This window comes from Toxorhynchites rutilus, chromosome 1, assembly GCF_029784135.1.
Source record: "Toxorhynchites rutilus septentrionalis strain SRP chromosome 1, ASM2978413v1, whole genome shotgun sequence".
Lineage (NCBI taxonomy): Eukaryota > Metazoa > Arthropoda > Insecta > Diptera > Culicidae > Toxorhynchites > Toxorhynchites rutilus.
In genome coordinates, this window is record NC_073744.1 from 199,169,507 (window position 1) to 199,188,477 (window position 18,971).

General features: G+C 31.2%; 1 protein-coding gene and 1 pseudogene across 9 annotated transcripts in view; both read right to left on the bottom strand.

Annotated features, from left to right (window-relative positions):
* LOC129763342 (rhophilin-2) overlaps positions 1-18,971 on the bottom strand; it is a 263,041-nt gene that overhangs the window by 84,852 nt on the left and 159,218 nt on the right. The window lies entirely within an intron of this gene.
* Positions 9,669-9,738, bottom strand: LOC129763814 (U4 spliceosomal RNA; annotated as a pseudogene).

Sequence of the window (18,971 nt, forward strand, 5' to 3'; positions counted from 1 at the left end):
GCCCAGACAAAAACCAAACGAGCCGTCCGTCTCCGTCAATTATTCTTTTCTACAAACCCTGCCCGTCGTTTTCGTTGAACGTATGCTGACGGGTCGTTACGTTGCTGGTGTATGTGAATGTTTTCATGAGAATTGCATGGTAGAATCATTGACGTATCGTGACGTGACGGGACGTGAACGTGACGTGTATGTTGTATGTGAATCGCACTTTACTCTACTCTCGCACCGTGAGGACTCGTTTCATCGGGACTATATAAGCAGCTCGTTAATCTTTCGGTGGTAAGGCACCACGAAAGCAGCTTGGATAAGCGCACCAGCTGCAGGAAGCGTGAATAAGCCACATCGCTATCGACCGGGAACTTTGCGTGAAATTCGTCGCTATCAGAAGTCGACCGAATTGCTGATCCGCAAGCTACCTTTGCAGCATTTGATTCGTGAAATTACTCAGGTCTTCAAAACCAACTTGCGTTTCCAAAGTTCCGCGGTTGTGACGCTGCAGGAGGCCTATTCGAAGATACCAATTTGTGTGCTATCCATGCAAAACACGTCACATCATGCCCAAGGACATCCAGCTGGCCCATCGTACCCGAGGAGAGCGTGCTATATTAGCTTAGCATATAATCAACGGCCCTTTTCAGGGCTCCAAATATGATGGTTTAGAGTTCAGAAAAGTTTTTTTACAGGCCGAGCTGAAAGGAGCATTTAGCGAAAATCGTGGTGTCGATGATAATTCGATAGCGATAGGTGCCATGGATACGGATTTCATAATGAAGAATATGAAATATATGACATGATGTAGTGAATATATCCTCATATCGAAGAAATCATTTTGATGAAACTGCATTATAAAATTATTTGTGTACGAATGCCGCAATCGATAGTGTTCTCTAATTTGCGCTGGTTAATTTCCTCGGAGGACTCGATTCCTGCTTTGAGCATCAACAATCTCTTTCTGGCAAAACGAAGTGGTATGAATCACATTTTTCGAAAGATAAAATGAAGATGTTTTCTGCCAATTTCCTTCAACCTCCAAACATCTCTTTCTCCCGTTTGTCGTTATTGCGTTCGCTAATCCTTTCTCACAACACCCATTTCTCGTTTGAGAAATTGTTGAGTAAACATCGTTTGCCAGTGCGCGTAGAGCGGGAATTCCTAAATATTCATTGCACCTCTAATAAATTGCCGAAAGCCGTGGTCTTCCTTTGATCGCACTTGATTGAAAAATCCAAAACGAAATGTATTTGGTCGCAGCATTATATGAGTAGGAAGCAAATAATCGCTCGAAAATTACATGATTTTCGCGATGTGAAACATTTTCCGTTTTTCATGTTATGCATCCAATATTGGATACGAAACTTTTCTACTGATGGGGAAAAATAATATTCAGAAGCTTTCCTGTTAATTGTAATTGATTGAAAAATCACAAAACCAAATATATTTGGTTGCAGTGTTGTATGGATAGAAAACATTAAAATGAACTCTTTCGCATGAATGTTTTTTTCAATTCCCAGGGGAACTGGTAGATTATTTTTCAGCAACGATGATAGCAACGAGGGTTCCGCACGTGTATGTGTGTGTGTGGCGACTGCTCCGATGTTTCAAGCGGAACCGTGGCATCACTCTCCTCCTGATGGATTCCCTTCTGACCTTAGGTGCACAAACAGGCTCTTGGTGACACCGTTCATCAGCGCTTTCATGATAAACGAAATTAGTTTCACAACAACAGCGACAACATGCTCCAATCGCTGTTCAATCATAACTGAGTGGGTTTACGAGCGGCGCTCGCTTATATACCGATTGGTGATTTCAATAGCCTGTTTTGAAAGCAATTTTAAGACAATTGAAACAAGTTTTTGGATGAAAAAGTAACAAGTATATGACGCGTAGACATTTTATCTTTCAAATGAAGTGTTTATCATACCATTTCGTTCAGTTGTATAAGAGCTATTAACGCTCAAAATCTCGGTCTCCGGCGTAACGCTTTCGTTCTCGAAACTTTGGTTTTACACCCCGGTATAGAAATGAAAGACGTAGTCCTACGTCAAAATCTGCCGTCGATAAAACAGTTTACCAAAACAAAATCTAGTACACAGAAATACGGCCGTAAATGAGGATAGCTTTTTCTTTGACGACGTATCGTATCCGACGAATCAATATACGGATGCGGCCGTAAATGAGAATAAGGGTGATTTATCGACGAAAAAATAATGTCATGTTTCGAAAACCCAGGTGCAGATACCTGGTTAAAATTTAAGATGAAATCAGTATTATTGGTTAACATCAGGTCAATCAGTGAGGATCCCCCAGGGTAAAAGTGTGTTGGTTCATAACTGACACAATTTAAACCTAAAGCATTCAAAGTGTTATCTAACCCAACCGAATGAGTTGTAGAGTTTCGTAAGTCAGTATTGAAATCTCCAACCACGAGAATATCTGTATAATACAGTGATAAATCATTTAGCTGATTATATAGAATTTCGGAACAATCATTACGTGGAGGATTGTAGACAACGCCTAGTAAAAATTTAGATATGGACTGCAAAACCGGAACAAAGCCAATGTCAATGTCAACTACCGAACCCTTGACAATGCTTCTGGAAACAAATACACTGCGGTTGGGGATTCCAGTTTTATTTTTCCACTGTTTGCGGTTTTAATCAACGAAATGAAAACAGAGTCATGCATATGTTCCCATTGTTTTGTTTTCAGTCGAAAGAATTTGCATTTTAGATTGCAGGTTTCATTGCTTTCTGGGATGAATGGGTTTCGAACAAAATAGTGCCATTTTATGCGGTCGTTGCCGTTCATTTCGTACCTCGGTATGTTCCCCAGCTAAGCTCGCATGTGGTCCAATCAGAGCTGTCTTCGAGCGTGACATACCGTGGCAAAGCTATTTATTTGCGAGCCCAATTATAAGTTCCTCAAATCGCGCCGGCATTCAACACCTCACGCGAGCTCTACGCGTCTTCCAAATCCTAATCTAATTCCATATTCTCCGGTGTAATAATGGCGCTGCTTACGCACGCCATCGTCGAGCAAATTTTATCAAATTAAAAGCATCCACATCATGGTGATCAAGGCAACACGAAATAAGCCGGCACTCTCCAGATCTTCCCGAGACGGGGAGAGATCTACGCTGGATGACAGGAAGCAATTGTATTTCTTATTTTTTCCCATTTTTTTTTTCTCAAATAACGGTTGTTGGCGTCCCCAACAGGGGGGGCAAAATTTTGATTAGTTAAAGTCAGGCCAGTTTTAAGCAGGGAAAAAAGAGATTATGGAGGCTGTCGATCATTCGCTGGATTTTTGACCCAGTTTCGGATTATATCACCGGGTCTTCTTTTTTTCACCCGTCGTCTATTTTGTAGCAATTATGTCATTTTCTTTAACGTTCGCTGCGTCAGTTTTCTGTTTTAAGCATCGTAGTCGAGATGATCGAATTAATTATGGGAATAATTTATGCAAATGGTCGGTTTGTGCAGCGACATCATATTCACCAATCGACGACGAAGCTGTTTCTCTGTGAACCACCCGGAATATAAGAAAGGAACCTGAATTGAATTTAGTTTTCTGCATTTAAAATTTTCATAATTAGATTTTTTTTTGAATTTCCAATCTCATAAATTTTTAAGTTTGTGATTTTTCAATTTGTCAATTCTATGATTTTTTTAGCTTTTGTTTTTTATTTTCATAAAATTCAAAAACTAGAATTTTATGAAATTCCAATTCTTCAAATTTCAATATTTATGGATAATATTTTTTTTTTAATTAGTGATTTTTGGGATCTCTTATTTTTTTAGTTCTTGAACTTTTTATTTTTATATAAATTATCCAATCTTTCAATTTCTACTTTTTTGAATAATTTTTTTTCAAATTTTGAATTTTCTAAATTCCAATTTTTTAATGTTCAATTATGAAGTTTTAATAATTTTAATTTTAAATTTAATTTAATTTTTAATTTATTTTCATCTAATTTTAAATTTTTTTCATTTTTTTTATCTAATTTTACTGAATTTTGAATTAGAATTTTTAAAATCTTCAATCATCAATTTGTTTTTTTTATTTTGGAACTTGAAAATTGCTCGAAAATTTCCTTGATTTCATATTTTCTGAATTTGGAATTTCCTGAATTCAATATTTTCTGAATCGTTTTTTTTAAACCCTAAATTCTAATATTTAAAATTCTTTAGAAAAGTTTGGTGTATTTTTTTCTACATCTCAATTTTCGCAATTTTCTTAAATCGTTTCGCGTGGTCACTTTTTGATTTTTCAATTTATGAATTTTTAATTTTTTTCACGAATTTTTGATGTTTTGATTTTTTAATTTCCCAAATTTAATTTCTAATTCACAATAAATTGTATATCTTTTATTGTTCAAATTTCAATTACACATCAATTTATGAGTTTCACATTTTCTAAATTTTTATTTTTGTGATTCTTTTTACTGAATTTTGAATTTTTAAAAACTTTTAATGTGTTGCATTTTCAATTTATTCGAATTTATTATGGTTTGATTTTCCTTTCAGGATTTTAATTTTTTCCAATTTTCAATTTTTCTTCCCATTTAAGTTTATTTTTGAAATGTTTGTCTTAGTTGAGTTTATTTTTTTAAGTTTTCTGTTTTTAATATCAATTTATTTATTTTTTTATGATTTTCAAATTTTTCAATTTTCAATTTTAGGAACGTTTATGCTTATTTTAAATTTTGTACATCTTAATTTGTTTTAATTTTCAATTTATTGAACTTTTGTATTTTTATTTATATAATTTTTTTTGAATTTGCAATTTTAGTAATTTTAAATTTATAAATCTTTCATTTCTGATATCACAAATTTTCAAATTTTGTTAATTTTTCAATGTTTAGAACTTTAAATTCTATTAATTTTTAATTTTGTAAGTTCAGTAAGTTTTATAATGTTCAATCTAATGAATTTAAATTTTCTAAATTTATAATCTTCTCATTTTTTATTATTTAATTTTTTTTAATTTAAAAAAAATCCAAATTCTAAAAATTTAAAATTTAAATTTAAATTGAAAAAATATTGAATAAAAATAACCTGTAAATTGAAAATTCAGGGAATTAAAAACAAGACGAAAAGTTTCGATTTCGATTTTTCCGAAATCAAAACTATTTCTTTTTTGTTTTTTTCGATTCGACTTTTCTGAAATCTAAGCTCTATTTCTTTTTTGTTTTTTTGTAATTTCTTGAATTTCAATTTTACATGATATTTTTATTTTAAAATTTTCCAGATTGAATTTAAATTTCAAATTTTAGAATTTTAATTTTTTTTTTAATCTTAATCTTTAATCTTACATTTCCCAATTTTTAAAATTTTCTGAATTTTCATTTCTTTGAATCTCAAATTTTTAGATCTTTTCTTATTTTGATTTTTTTATATTTTAAATTTTTGAATGTTTTTTTTAGATTCTAATGTTTCTCAATTTTTTAAATGTCAATTATTTAGTTTTAAATTTTTGATCTGATCTAAATTGACTTTTTAATTTTTAAATTCATTTTTTTTTTAACAGGTCGGACTCGATTATATATAATCGCAATTTCACCTTCAACGTTAATTTTCGAATCCAATACATAATCGAATCACAAAAAAGCTATTTTTCTATTGATGTTTGACATTCATACATTAATTAAAAAATAGTTTTCTTGAGATTCAATTATGTGTAGGATTTGAAAATAATTGTTGAAAAAAAATTGTCGAATATATATAATCGAGTCCGACCTGTACTCGATTATCGAATCCATTTTTTTTTTTTAATTTCGTGCTTTCTGAATTTGAATTTGTTATGTTTTGATTTTTCAATTTCATGATTCGTCATTTGTTTAGTTTCAAAATGACCTTTTTTTACAATTTCTTGATCTCTTTCTATTATTAATTTACAGTATTTAAATTTAGAATATTCATGTTCCTATGATGAAATTTCCAATTCTTTGAATGTTCAATCATTGAAATTCATATTTTCTGGAATAGTAAAGTTTTAAGAACATTTCATGTTTTGATTTTGAAATGTCTGAATTTTTAATTTATTAAATTTGAAACTTTCTGAATCATCAATTTCTTCAAGTTTTTATGTGTTATTCTGCAATTTTTCAATTTTTTCAATTCTTTGAATGTAGAATTTTAAAATTTTTTTTTTTTCAATTTTAATTTTTTATTATTTTAAATTTCTTCAAATTTTCAACGTTTAGAGTTTTTTTTTCAGATTGTTCTAAACTTTTGACTTTCTGCATTTCCGTTTTCTAAATTTTCGAATGTTTAGTTTTTGGAATTTTTAATTTTCTGATTTTTTATTTTTAATTTTTAGAATTCTCATTGTTTGGAATAATTCATTTTCCGAATCTCCTTTGTCTTTTTAATTGCAAGTTTATAATTTTTATTTTTTTTATTTTCCAATATTTCGATTGCTTTATTTTTGCAAGATATAATTTCTTAAATCTGATTTCATAATAATTATTTTTTTGAATTTTAGAATTTTTGAATTTCAAACTTTCTAAATTTAAAATTTGTTTAACTCCCTATTTTTTTCGTTTTTATGTTAATTTTTCTAATTTTTATGTTCTTGAATTATCAATTTTTTAATTCTAATTTTTTATGCTTTTTTCCAATTTTAATGTTTTGATGTTTAAATTTAGAATTTTAGTATTTTCATTTCCAATAAAAATGAATGTTCACTTTTACACAAAATTTTAATTACAATAAATTGAACATTCATATGTTATTGTTATTGAAATTTTCAAATTTTATGTTTTTTATATCCTGTCTATTTTCTAAATTTATTTTTCTTTTTTTTTTTACATTTTGATTCATTGATTTAGGTGATTCAAGTTTTTATTTTTTTAAATTTTATAATTTTTGAATTTTTGAATTTGTAATTTCCAGATTTTTTTATTTTTAGAATTTCAGGTTTTCTGAGTTTTCAGTATATTTTTTCGGTTTTTTTAGAATTTTCATGTAAATTTGTCATGCTAATGTCTTAAAATTTAGAATGTTTACTTGAATATTTTTTAAACTTTAGAAATTTTCATGTGTTTGTTTTGAATTTTTATTTCATGTTTTTAGTTTTCTGTCTTCAAAATGAATAAGAATTTTAATTTTTGGTTTTGCGTTTGTTAATTGTCAATTTTTGGAATTTAACGATTTTTTTCGATTTTTAAACTTTTAAATTTTTTTATGTACCATTTTTAAAATTTGATGTTTTAAAATCGTTAATTTTCTTTAATTTAAAATTAAATCTTCGATTTTTAGGATTTCTATTTTTAACGATTTTGATTTTTTCGGAATTTTCAATATTTCGGGTTTTTATTTTTTTCCAAATTTAAATTTAGAAATTTCAGAATTTTGAATTTTGATTCTGTGAATTCTAATTTTTTATTTTCTATTTCTTGAATTGATTTTTTAAATCCGTTATTTTTCTGGAATTTGATAGTTTTTTTTTTTATTTTTATAATGTTTTTTAGAATTCAAAATTTCCTGGATTTTCATTTTCCTTAATAATTTTTTTTAAATCTTAGTTTTTTTTTTATTTTCAATTTTGAAGCATTCTTTTCCTCTAAAGGTTTTTTTCAATTTTCTCACATTTGGTTGTTCTGTTATTTCTGTTTTGATTTCAAATTTTTCAGTCATTTTCTAGAATTTTCCTTTTTTTATTATTTTTAATTTTTTTATCTTAAATCTTACTAACTTTTCTAAATTAAAAATTTTCCATATTGGAAGTTATCAATTTTCAATTAATGGTGTTTAGTTTTGATTTAAAGAAAAACGATATTTTACATAAACAGTTTTCATGTTCAAAATTCAAAAATTTTTAAAAAGTTTATGGAGTTTTTTTTTAAATTTGTGAAAAAAAAATAATTTTCTGTTTTTTTCCCAAATTTCCAGAAATTTTAATTTTTGAATTTTTTTTATGGTTTATGAATCTCCTTTATTTTTATAATGTTTTTGATTTTTTTGTATCCTTTGAATTTTTGTGTTTTCTAGAATTGTTCGAATTTGATACAGAATAATGAAACTTTTCATAAGCTACGTCAAATTTAATAACGCGGAATTAACGTGACGCAAATGCTGTTGAATATCATTTTAAAAAATTGTAAACTTTAAATGTGATGTTATACTGCAAACTAATAATGGATTTCACAAAAAAAAATTACAATGTTTTCTGAACACACTGATTAATTTTAGTTTAAAGTTTTTGTGATTTTAGACAAAATCGAAATTTTGGAGTTGTTAAATTACAGTTTTTTAAAAAACATATCTAAGTTGTTTTTTTATTTTTTCAATTCTTTGATTTTTTTGAGTTTTTTTTTCAATTTTCTGAATAAATTTTGTGAATTCCGTTTCTCTAATTTTATTTAATTTTCTGATTTTTTAAAAATCATCCTATTCTTCTAATTTTTCGTTATTTGAAAATTTTTGTTTTGTGTATCTTTAAAAAATTTGAATTTTCATGATTTTTTTTGTTTTAGGATTTGCATAGTTTTTGAAATTTTCTGCTATTCTGAATTTTCAGAATTTGCTTTGAAGCATTTCGATTTTGGTGCACGGGACAGCAAGCACGAAATATTTGTATTTTGAAGAAAACTTAAATATTCTCTTACGTTTCATTCTCTGACTAAAATTTCTATGTCCAAACACTTTGAAATTAGGGCTTATAGTTCATAAGTTAGATTTTTTTTTGTAATTTTGAGTATTTTCTAGATTTTTTAGATGAAATTCTAACATAAAAAATATAAAACCTGAACTATTTCATCCAGAGAATGAAATGTAGGAATTTTCTTATGTTTTCATTAGAAGTATGAAAAAAAAAATAAAAATTTAACGCAGAAAAATAATATTCCAAAAATTATAAAAAAAATTTACAGAAAAAAATTCTTCTAAATTCTGAAAAATATACATGAACAACTAATACAATAACCAATATGTAATTCATACATCCGAAGAAGGGCATAACAACAACAATTGTTTAATATTTTATTTGAAAATTCCTACTTATAGTTAATTCGTAACATTTTTGTGTGTAGATTCTTGCGATTGACATGTTCTGCAAACTTTTTTTCTATTTAGAAACATGTTAAGAAACTTGCAATTCCGAGAATTTTTACACAAAAGTGGTAGGAGGTAAAAAAGTGTATGCAAAAATGATATTTATTTTAAAAATTATAAGAGATAGGAAATTGATGTCTTTGACAACGTTTATATTAATAAGAAAATATGGAAAAGTTGTTGTTAGATAATCTATTTTTTTATTATTGTATGTAGTAATCTTAAAAAATTGTTTTCATTTTCAATTAAAAAAATGGTTTTCAATGAAAATTTTAACAATGTCCTACATTTCCTTTTTTTGAGTTAAATTTTATAGGTCTTATAGTTTTTGGGTTCGAATTTTTTGTAAAACCTTAGGAAAAAGAACTTTGGTTCTTTTCAAAAAGAAGCTTTTTTTAAATTTCAAGAATGCATAATTATTTAAATGTCCAGTGTCTTCACACCCTAAACGGTGCACTGCAATTCGAGATGGTGCTTCCAATTCCTAAGACGAGTTGGCATGAATTTTGTCTATAGCATCCATTCCACTACGAAACCGGAAGTGATATCTCCGAAGCAAGTGTGTTACGCGCATTTTAGAGTATCGAAAATCGTTGACCACATAGCTTATTCTTTATTCAAGTAGCGATAATCGCACCTCGGTGAAACCTCATTGGTCACGATATCGCCACTGCGCAATTTATATTTTATTTTGGTCCAAATCAGAACTGTACGGTTACCTTCTTGAGCAGTAGTCAAATTATTCGTGATCCAACGTCAACCCTTTTTTTCACGCCCAATATCGTTTGTATGCAATTCAAACTCAGGGATGTTTAAATTACACGATAGACCCTATTATGTAAGTCGAGTCGATCAAAATGGACCATCACTATCACCATCACATCGAGCAACTTCATATTTTGTTAATCACAATCTAGTTTTTGTTCAAACTTCATATCTTCCATATTGTATATATTGAAACGTTTCTGGGATGTTTCCCAAAGGAAAATATTAGGTACGTAAACCAAAATAAACTAATTCTCTGAAGGTATACAACAAGCAAACCAAAGCACTCGAAAAATCATGACAGTTGCACCGAAAGCTTTCACTTGGTTGATGCTATTGACTTTGTTTGGTATCTATAATAGCAAAATAGGGCTAATGAGCAAAATTTTTATCGATTCGATTTATAGAATAGGGCCCGATACCTTATTTCTGAATCGACTCAGGAATTCTAGGATTCTCAGAACCCTCACGTATAGTTAAAAAATAAGTTTTTTTTCTTAATTGAAATAGGGTAAATGATCTTGGTTTGTCCAGTCGAAAATATGATCATGGTTTGCTCACTTTTTTGAATGCTCTTATTCAGCGCTCCTGTGTCAAATAAGGCCTTCGAATGTTTCGAAACATATAAATGAAATTGCCTTTTACATGATTTATAGTAGTTTGATAGTATATTTTTACGAAATCACATGTTTTAAAGGATTATAAAATACACCTTCTATTTGTGTCAATGCGCCCCTCATTCGAGCTAACTTTTAATCGATCACCAGATGATTATTTGGCACGTATTCAGACCTTTTCTGGATTATAACATTTATAAATATTGTAAACATCATGCTTGCTCACCATTTGTATCGGATTTACATAGCTAAACCATTAAATTAACGCATTTTGATGAACTCAATTCTGATCATGAGTTGTCCAATTCAACAATGTTGTTTTGTCCACATGATTTCTATGGCAACCGCTTGGCGCGCTGCAGTTTGTTTATGGTGTGCTTCGCGCATAGCAGAAGTATGGTTTTTCTGTGTTGATTGTGTTGAGGTGAACACTTCTAAAATGCCCAAGAAAAGGCAATATTCTGAAGAAAGCCTAAATTATGAATGAATCAATATGATGACAGTAAACTCAAGCTATGATAAATGCAACATCTAATTGTGAATTCGAATGTTTTCATTCAAAAATGGAGATTTCTAAAACCGGACAAACCATGATCATTTTTTTGGTCAAACCATGATCATAATTCTTCTTTAAGGAAAATCGTTAAAAAACATAAACATTTGAATAATTTCAACACCTTATGGTAGTATTAGCAACTAGAGACTTGGGGCTTTTCAACAAACCCAAACTCGTATCGATTATGTGTGATTTTCATGAAGGAAAATCGATTTGCATTTACTAGTTGCGTAAAAACACCCCAAATTGGACAAACCAAGATCATTTACCCTACAAGCAAATTTATAATAACAAAAGTTACCCAATGTTCTTCATCCTCGTAGACTGGAAATTCTAGAATTTGATTGTCGGCCAGATTTATTCGTACAACAGCCATAATTGTTTATCACCACAAAACTAAATGACTGATTTCAGGAAAGGAAAAAAAAAAGAAAAACAATACACCCGATAATCACTTTACGACACCTTTGCCAGCACTAATCGAACCGTTAACCGCGAAGCGACAACAATGCATTACCTGCGTTCAAGCTGACCTTGTTCGCGATACAAACTGAAACCAATTGCCTGTGCTGTGCCTCCTGTGATTGTTCTTACGGTCCACACACGCGGGAGCAGGAAATATTTTGTTGTGCTGCTTGATTTGCTTATCCAGAAACGGAGCAAGCGTTGTCGAAGCACGTTCGCAACCATGGCCATGGCTGATTCCGAGGGGTGATGCGTTGCAGATTGTGCTGCCATCTACTACTACATGCCGATTTGAACGAACCTGAGAGAACGAACTGTGAGGCTCGATCTCGAGCATCGAGAATATAACCAGAGGCTTATTACAGATCCCGCGAGCCATCGTCAGCGGATAAAAGCGAAATCGCAAAATCAATTAACGCCGAAGGCACCATCCATCTATCACTATCAAAACTTTTCCTCGTGCATGACTCTCGCTAATTGCCCGAGCCTTCTGGTTATATGTATGCAAGCGATATGTTGCATGTGCTCGCATGCATGCAGATTCGGAACGATAGATCACAAAATCAAGATCAACGGACGAACGCCACCAACGGTGACGGTTGGATTCGTTCCAGCCGCACCGTCAGTGCGAAAAAAAAAGTGAAAAGAAAAATTGCACCGCAACATAAACTCTTACCGCGGCGAATGATAGGTCCTGCGGTGCGATTCAATCCACCGCCATCGATCCCACCGATCTACCGATACGTGCCTACCCACCTACCATGCTCGGAGTTGCTTGGAGCGTGCGTGATTCCGAGTTCCGAGGTGTAGCCGGGCATGGTAATGAAAAGAAAGTGGTAATTTCATCGATCGCTGGCGCGAGGGCCGGGCCGCAGGAAAGGCGTTTAGTGGCTCGTGAATTGTGGTGATTGTGGAAAATGTTGTAACAATTATGGATAATAGCGAGCCCGAGCGGCGTGGAGGACGGATCGGGACTCAGCCGTACGCGGAGAACCGACGTGATTTGGTTTTATTTTATCGCGCAAATCGCGCGGGGGTGGTGCCAATTGCTAGCTAGCTGGATGGATTTAATGTTGGGTCGGTGAACGAAAAACAGTTATTTGCGTTTTCGAAACAATGTATTTGGAATTTAAAGCGTTTTCGTTGTTTGAAATCTTTGGCACAGGACAGGGTATATTGGTAGACGTGCAGTACAGGTCATGAATGCGTTCCAAGCCTATAATCTTGGCCCTTCTAGTTTGTATACTCAATATTTTAATTTTTTTTAATTTTTTTGTTTTAAAAGTTTTGCATCGGGTGTAAAATACAATCAAATCGCGAAAAGTACCAAAATTTGCCCGAGAAGTGTGAAGCGAATAACTGAAAAGTTTGGCAATGGGTGTTCTCCGGAGAACCTGCCAAAAAGTGAATGTAAACCCGGTTCTAGAGACTCCAGATTGGACCAGAAAGTCGGGAATTAAATTCGAAAGCATCGATGCGCCTGTATACGTGACATGGCCAAGAAATGTGGTTTCGATGCTAGAAACGATCCAGCAAATGAAAAAAGAAACATGATTTGAAAACCTACAAGAAGCAGAAAGTGCTCAAAATGAATTCCGGAACAGCAACATCGTGCTGAAACGAGGGCTCGCAAGCTTTATGAGCGTATTCTGGATAATCCCAACCACTGCATTCCGATGGACGACGAGATATAAATTCAAAAATATTTGAAAAGTTTAAAAAGTTCATAAAACTTAGAAAATTTGAAAGATCTGAAAAATTAAAAAACGATTAAAAAAGGTTTTCAAATAATCGAAAAATTCTAAAATTCAAAGAAAATTCTAATATTGAAAAAAAGTAAAACACCAAATTTAATACATAGAAAAATCCCAAAATTTCCCGAGTTTGAAAAACGAAATGGTAAGTCCACAAAATTCTGAAAACATTAAACGATTCGAAAAATTTCGGAAATTCAAAAAAATCGTTTTTTGGTTCAAGAAATTAACCTTTCGAGAAAGACAAAACCTCAAAAATGAATGAATTCAAAAATAAATAAATTCAGCATTAAAAATTAATTTAAAACATTTAAAATTATAAAAAAAGAAAGTGCGCAGAATAAAAATTAAAATGTAGAAAATTAAAAAATCAAAACATAACAATTCAAAATTGAGAAAATTCGAAATCTGAAATTGAGAAACAAATTAATTAAAAAAATTTGAAATTCAAAAAATTATGAAAAATTTTAAAACATAAAAATAACAAAAAATTAATTGAACAAATGAATTATTAAAAATAACAGAAAAATTCAAGAAATATATTTTTTGATTTGAGAAATTAACGCATCGAGAAAGAAAAATAAAATAAAAATTTCAGAAAATTTCAAAATCAAAACAGAACAATTCCAAATTTAGGAAATAAGAAATTTAAAATTGAAATTTTTGATTTATGAAATTAACTAAATATAAATAAGAATAGAGAAATTCGGAGAATTCAAAAATCGAAACATAAACAATTTGAAATTGAGAAAATTCGAAATTTAACAAAATAATTCAAAAAAATTAAATTTAAAAAAACATAAATGTAAAATCTTTAAAAAATAAATCAAAATCCGAAATACTCGAAAATTTTAAGAATCGGAAATTTAAAAAAAATCGAATTAGATATTCAAAAAATCAGAACTTGAAAAATTCAAGAAATACATTTTTTGATTTGAGAAAATAACGCGAAAAAAAATCAAAAACTGAAAAAAATCAGAACTTGAAAAATTCAAGAGATACATTCCTTTATTTGAGAAATTAATTCAGAATTTCAATTCCAAATTGAATTACAATTCCAAATTGAGAGAGGAATTTAAAATTGAGAAAAATTTAAATAAAAAAAAATCAAATTACAAAAATGCAAAATTGTAAAAAATAAAATTAAATCAAAATTCGAAATACTTAAAATCCTAAAAATCGGAAATTCAAAAAATATTGTATAAAAAAGGATCAATTAAAAAAATCATGAAATACATTTCATTTTATTTGAGAAGTTAACGCTTCGAGAAAGAAAAAAATAAAAAATTAAAAAATCCTGAAAAAAAAAAAAAAAACATGATGAAGATTCAGAAAGTTTGAAATGAAAAAAGATTAAAAAATTGAAAAATAGAAATTGAAACATAAAAAATTTGGAAAAAATAAAAAAAAAATAGAAATCACAAACTTAAAATCAAATTCTGAAAATTTTAAATGCAGAACATTAAAATCTTAGAAAATGAATATTCATTAAATTTAAAATAGAGAAAATAAATTAGAAATTCGAAATTTAAAAAAAAAATTCTAAGGAACAAAAATTTTAAAAACTATAATGTTTTTGTTCGAAAAATTAAAAATTAATTTCTGAGTTTTTTTTTATTTTAAATTTTTTGATGCTTATTTCTTTAGAATTGAACTTTTTTATAAATTTTTAGAGTTCATAATTTTCAACTTTCATAATTCTCATTTTTTTTTTATTTTCAATTCTTCCAATTTTTTATTTTCAGCATCTGATTTTTTTTTTAGTTTAGATTTTTCATTTTTCCTGAATTTATTAAATTTCTATTTTTTTTTATTTTGAAGATTTAGTATTTTTTAAGTTTAACTCATGATCTGTGAATTTTCAACTTTTTGGATTTTGAATGTTTTTGCTTTTCAATTTTATTTAAATTTGAAAATTTAAAATTCATAAATTTAAATTTAAAAAAGATACTAAATTTCAAAAATTGAAGAAATTAATTAAAAAATTATTTGAATGTTTAGCAATTGGATAATAAGTTCGTAGCGTAGCTTTTACTTAAACAAGAAAACAATAATTATATTAATAAGTTTATCAATAATATATTCGCCGCAGTTAATTTTTTCCACCGATTCTTGACCGAATTCAGATAGGACTTGTTCGCGACCGACAGCGCGAATGTGGAGCATGAAATAGATTCCCATGTCCATCCCTATCCTTTTTCCAACTATTCCCTCTCCCATCCGACCCGCTCCCTTCCTTTCAGAACGCAGTGTGTGGTGTATGGCACGAACACATCCAGCCCCGAATATACCCCGATGCAAATAAGGTTAGACATAATATCCTTCCCAATATAATTTCATTCCATATCCAACTGCCATAAGTATAGCATCGCGAAATAAACCTTTCCATTTGTGTTTAAGAAGTATTCCAGTGTTTGATAATCCAAAGTATTTACTTTCCATGTGCTTTTGTGTCCAATTTCACCAAAATTCTACAACCTGAGCTATTAACATCCCCGCCACATTCCTCAATGGTGTGATCCACCAGGACTTGTCATCGACGTCAAAGTCGCCATTTTTTAACTTTGAAACCCATTCCGTGCTGTAGACCTACTCCACACACGTCACGAATGTACCGGCATGTTTCGGCAGCTTTTTGACCTCGATGAAAAGCAAAGAAGAGCACGTGTCAAAATGTTGATTTTTACTTTCTGGTTATTCCATTTCTTTGCCTCAAAATTAATAAATATTTAAATTATTTAAAAATACAATAAACATAGTTTTGTAGAGCAGAAACAGTTCTGTCGAATGAATGCTTAGACTTTGTCAAATAGCAAGCAAATCGTTGTAAATTGAAGAAAAAAAATTTAAAAAAATAATGTACAGAAAATTAACAAAAATTAGAGAACACAGAAAAAATTGAAATTGATAAAATTAGAATCTTAACACAAACATAAATTTTAAAAAATTAAGCTAAGTTGTTTAGCTTGATTTTATAAAATTTATGTTTACGTTGAGATTTTATTTTTTTTTTATTTCAACTTTTTCTTCGCTCTTTATTTATGTAATTCCTGCACATGTTTTTTTTTAGTTTTAGAAATATTCAATTCTAAAACAAAAAACTTTAAAAAATTCAAAGTTGAAAATTTAGAAAATTTGATATTGAAAAAAATTGAAAAATTCGAAAATTCAGAAAATTGAATATTTAGAAAATCAAAATGGAAAAAAAAACTTAACATTAGAGTTTTTTAAGAAATTGAAATTTTCAAAAATAAGAATTTAAAAAAAAAAAACAATTTAAAAGAATTTCAAATTATTTGTGGAAAATTATATAAACATAAGAAATTCAAAATTCAAAATTAAAGGGTGTGTCACATCAAATTGCATCACGGAAAAAACTCTGTAGAAATTCGCCCAGTAGACCGATCCTTTTGAAAATTTTAGACAGTAAAATAAAATCTGATAAACAACTTTTGGCATTTTGTTTTTATTCATACTTCGAGCCCAAGCCCGTATGCTCGCACCTTCATCTTTACCCCGTCCATAAGGTTCTGTACAACGTCAGGTTGTAGTTTTTTTTGAACAGAAATCCATTTTCTCTTGAAGTCCGCCTCCGATTTGACAACTTTTGGGTTCTTCCGGAGGGCCTGCTTCATAATCGCCCAATATTTCTCTATTGGGCGAAGCTCCGGCGCGTTGGGCGGGTTCATTTCCTTTGGCACGAAGGTGACCCCGTTGGCTTCGTACCACTCCAACACGTCCTTTGAATAGTGGCACGAAGCGAGATCCGGCCAGAACTTGGTCGGGCCCTCGTGCTGCTTCAATAGTGGTAGTAAGCGCTTCTGTAGGCACTCCTTAAGGTAAACCTGCCCGTTTACCGTGCCGGTCATCACGAAGGGGGCGCTCCACTTTCCGCAAGAGCAGATCGCTTGCCACACCATGTACTTTTTGGCAAACTTGGATAGTTTCTGCTTGCGAATCTCCTCCGGAACGCTGAATTTGTCCTCTGCGGAGAAGAACAACAGGCCCGGCAGCTGACGAAAGTCCGCTTTGACGTAGGTTTCGTCGTCCATTACCAGGCAATGCGGCTTCGTCAGCATTTCGGTGTACAGCTTCCGGGCTCGCGTCTTCCCCACCATGTTTTGCCTTTCGTCGCGGTTAGGAGCCTTCTGAACCTTGTATGTACGCAGGCCCTCCCGCTGCTTGGTCCGCTGGACGAATGAACTTGACAAATTCAGCTTATTGGCGACATCCCGGACCGAACTTCTCGGATCACGTCTAAACTGCTTAACTACGCGCTTGTGATCTTTTTCACTGACGGAGCATCCATTTTTGCCGTTCTTCACCTTCCGGTCGATGATTAGGTTCTCGAAGTATCGTTTTAGTACTCTGCTGACCGTGGATTGGACGATTCCCAGCATCTTACCGATGTCCCGATGTGACAACTCCGGATTCTCGAAATGAGTGCGCAGGATTAATTCACGACGCTCTTTTTCGTTCGACATTTTTCCAAATTTACGAAAAATTGACAGTGAAGCATGGCCAACGTGATCTATACACTCTTATCTGATTATAAGCGAAAGCTGAAGATATAATTCCTAAAAATTAAATTTCTACAGCGTTTTTTCCGTGATGCAATTTGATGTGACACACCCTTTACAAGAAAATTTAAAATTATAAAAATTTAAAGTTGAAAATTAAAAACATTTAAAGTTTAAAAAATTAAAACTTCGATTGAAATGCATTGCAGTAGAAGTTTAGAAAACAAAAATTCTGAAAAATTCAGAGCGTTACGCCGGAGTAACAAGATTTTGAGCGTGATTACCTCCTAAACAACGGAACGAAATGGTACGATAAGCACTTCATACGAAAGATAAAATGTCTACGCGTTGTATGCTTGTTATTTATTTATTCGAAAACTTAAAAAAAAATAAATAGCTTTAAATTTGCTTTCAAAACAGGCTACTGAAATCACGCGAATCTGTGTATAAGCGGTTGTTCGCTCGGAAATCCACTCAGTTACGATTGCGCAGCGGTTGATGTACGATCGCTGGAATCTGTGTTTCTCTAACACAGACTTCTAAAACCACAGCCCACGATAAAGGAATGAAATGACGAGGTATCATGCCAGACTTCAGACATATCACATATGATTGTTAAGCCAACGGTAGTCCTACGGTTCCTTGCGGTTATATCTTGAGTATAACCATAATTAGTTTTTTTTTCCTAAATGTACAAACAGTACATCACTACAATAGATCGAACTAATGGTCGCAGTGGTACAACGCTCCTACCGAAGAACAACACATCATCCGGATTAATTTTTCATCATCTCTCACTGGATGTCTCAATTCATCCGATAGAGCTCGTTGATCTCACGCAAGCTTAGCCACTTTTTTCAGCTGCTACCGCAAACCGCAAAAAAAATCTCAAGAAAAAGGAATAAACGGAGAGAAAATTATTAACCTTCAAATCGCAAACTGGCGCAACCTGAGTAGGCGTGACGCTCCGTCGATTGACTTTTGCAACGCGTGAGTGTATGTGTCGGTAATTTTCATAATTTTCAACCGATTGGATTATTCAATCTATCGCGAGGAAATGGCAGTTGGTAGCAATTAGCTTTGACATTGAATCTGAGTGTATGTGGAATTTGTTTTCTCCATTTCACGATTACATCGTTCGATCGAAACTCGGGCAGTTCGATAGTTAAATGATGGGGGATCTTCTCGACGAAAATTGCAACAGCAGCGGCAAAACGAGAGTGAGTATATGCAAGTGG